Below are 3,193 nucleotides of genomic sequence, written 5' to 3'. Positions count from 1 at the left end.
AAGAGAAGTAGAATAGCCAGAGAGATGTAGAACACAAAGGGAGCGTGCTCATTTCCAAATAACCCGACATTCGGTTGAGAACTGAGGACTGCCACCATAGCCATCGAGGCTACAAAGATTCCCAGCCGCACCATAATCACTGGTCGATTTGCATACGCTGGGTGAGGATTGAATGCTTCATCTGGCAGGTCTCCAAGAATTCCAATATTTGCCATTTTTGTTTTGTGTTTTAACAAGGGATGCTGTGAAGGATGAATGTAAGCCAGGTAAAGTATTTATAAAGGGGGAAGCTTAGCGGTCACGGTCTATTTAAAAGGGAAGGAAAGGGTTTTAAAAAAATTGATACAAGTCAATACCTAGTCGGCCTCGGGCTCAATCGGGCCCGACTAGTTGTTTCAAAAGGTTAGAATAATTGTAACACATTGTGTTTTTCTTGCATACTGAGGAAACAAAAGGAAAAAGAAAATATTATCAATCAACGGCGCTTCTATCATTCAGATTTAAGGTTCTAAATAACGATTATAGCGGCATAACGGGGAGACAAAAAAAAAGCTATTGCGAATAGCGTAACTATAGCGGAAGCTATTATACATAACGAATTTTCATTTTCAAATTTTATATTATATATTTCTACTAATTATTAACATAATCAATATTAGAGAATTGAGATAACAACTAAATGACAACTAATCTAAGCCTATATTTTTTATCAATTACGTAAATAAGGAAAAAAAAATCTAAAAAGTAACATTATTTAATAGTTCATACTTCATAGTATTACATATTATAATAGACGAAGAACAATTAATTTTATAAGGTAAATGAAGTCAATATACATATTTAAACATTTTATATATTATAATAATAATAATCAAAATCAGCTTTCAATTGAAACAAACGATAATAGTTTTACAAATGAATACTATACGAAGAGCAATCAAAATGAAGAATTGATATTTGAATATTTCTCGATATAGAATGTGAGAATAAATCACAAATAAAAACAAAAGCACATAGTTTGGTTTAGCACAGTTATCATAGAAGACCATGTAACATTAGAAATAAGAATAGAAGTACAGAAATCCATATAAATTGCAAAAAAAAAAGCTCATGTAACATAGCGGTAGCTATAGCGCGTCGCGCATAGCTGTAACAGCGGATCAACTATTATAGCTATAGTAGTCGTAGCTGAGTTAGCGCACTTTTATCTCATAACTTAGCGTTTATGGTCTGAAAGAGCTATAGCGCCGCTATAGCTAGCTATTTAGAACACTGTTTACATTCTTTCTTTTTAAACTTCCAATTTCCAATTTTTGACTCCTACACATTCTTTTTGTCCTTCCATGCTAATAATATTTGTGTATGATATTAAATACAAAATTAATGACACTAAGTACTTATTTCGTGCAGTGCATATTTTAAAATTTGACAATCTCTATTTTAAAATTCAAATAGTCAGTTTGTACTATGATTTAGAATTAAATAAAATAATTTTCTATCTATATAACAAATATAACAAATAGTAAAACAAAATTTAAAAAAAAATATAAAATTTGATATCCAAATACATTTCCATATAAAAATTATATTAAGCATTGTAGTAAAACGACTGACTTTAAAGCCTGATCACCTCTGCTTCTTATCACATCGGGCTTTCAAAGCCCGATTACCTCCTCAACATCAGTGTTGTAAAAAACGTCTGTTTAGGCCGATTAGTCATTGGCGGTCATCAAATCGTCATGAATTTTTCTAACTAATCAACCGGTTATTCCTGATTATTCTCAATTAATCGCTTAGCGGTACCCTATCCGTCCGACGACCGCATACCGTTATTTACAACAGTGCTCAACATAAGGCTTGACTATAAATTAATAAACTAGAATAAATGAATCGGGTCATTATCATCGGATTGACTAAATAGGTATAGATGTGCGCTCTCTTCGTCTTCGGGCCTCGGGCCATCGGGCACCGGAAGCCTAACGATGATGCCAGTTGGCACTTTGTCGATTTCACTTTCTCGTCACCAGAAAAGAACTTTTTCTATAGCATTTGTGTTTTATTGATTTTTGAGAAAAACATGCATTCCCTCAATTGTGTTTTATTGTATTGACTAGGCTGGAGGTCCCCACCAAAGTCGAATGCAATCTACTGAACTATGTTACTAGGTCTGTACCGTCCATCTGGGATTGGACGGTTCAGACGGAATCTTTTTTTATAGTATTAAATAAAATAGTTCAATTAAAGAATTACATACAGTTAGGCTGTGCTCCAGAAGCCTGTCGCACAGAGGAAGGAAGGGGAACGCGCTCGTGTTACTCCGTCTACACCCCAAATCGGGGGGTACGAATTTCGCAGCTTTGTACGCTTGATTTCCCCCTGCCACAGTGCCGTCTCCTCTCCTCTCCTCTCCTCTCCTCTCCTCTCGGATCTCCTCGTTTCTGGAGCGAGTAAACGAGGCGGGCAGCAGCGGTCTGAGCGCGTCTCCCCTCCCTTCCCTTTAATGAGCGTTACCCTCCGCGTTCTGGAGCACAGCCTTAGGGAGTGACCAGAATCCCGAGTTATAATTTTAACTGTTGAGACCGTACACAAGTCCTCTATATCGATCTCTCTCATTTTGATACATTTCAATTTCGGTAACTGCGTTAATCACTTGCAAATTATTTTGTACTGCTTCATAGTTTTTTGCATTAACTTAACTAAGAGTTCAACTGACACTTTTGACGTATCCAAATTTATTAAAAGTGTAACAAATAATATTACATTTTGTACTGCTTCATATATATTGGTTTGTAGTTTGTACTATGAATTAATATCTATATTTTAAAACGTTTAAATAATCAATGAACCGTTCATCTAACCTTTATATGTAAAAGTATTTGTAAATCAAATTTTATATATTTTTAGATTTTATTTACTTTCTAAGATAAATAAAAGTCACTTAATCTAAAGATTCTACATATCTAAAAAAATATAAAAAGTATAAATTTTAATTTGCAAGTATATTTTCATATATAAATCACGTTAAATAATTTAGATTAACTATTTTGAACTTTGAAAACAAAATATTAATTTGTAGTATGGACCAATATGTGCTATGCATAGTACCATAGCTTCACTCGTGAGTTTTTTTTTAAAAAACCTCAACTTCTATAATTGACGCTTCGTTTTCGTAACACATTCACTAATTTGCTAG

Source organism: Carex rostrata, chromosome 22 (assembly GCF_964058835.1).
Source record: "Carex rostrata chromosome 22, lpCarRost1.2, whole genome shotgun sequence".
Lineage (NCBI taxonomy): Eukaryota > Viridiplantae > Streptophyta > Magnoliopsida > Poales > Cyperaceae > Carex > Carex rostrata.
The sequence above is the reverse complement of the archived record's forward strand: the minus strand, read 5'-3'. Positions refer to the sequence as shown.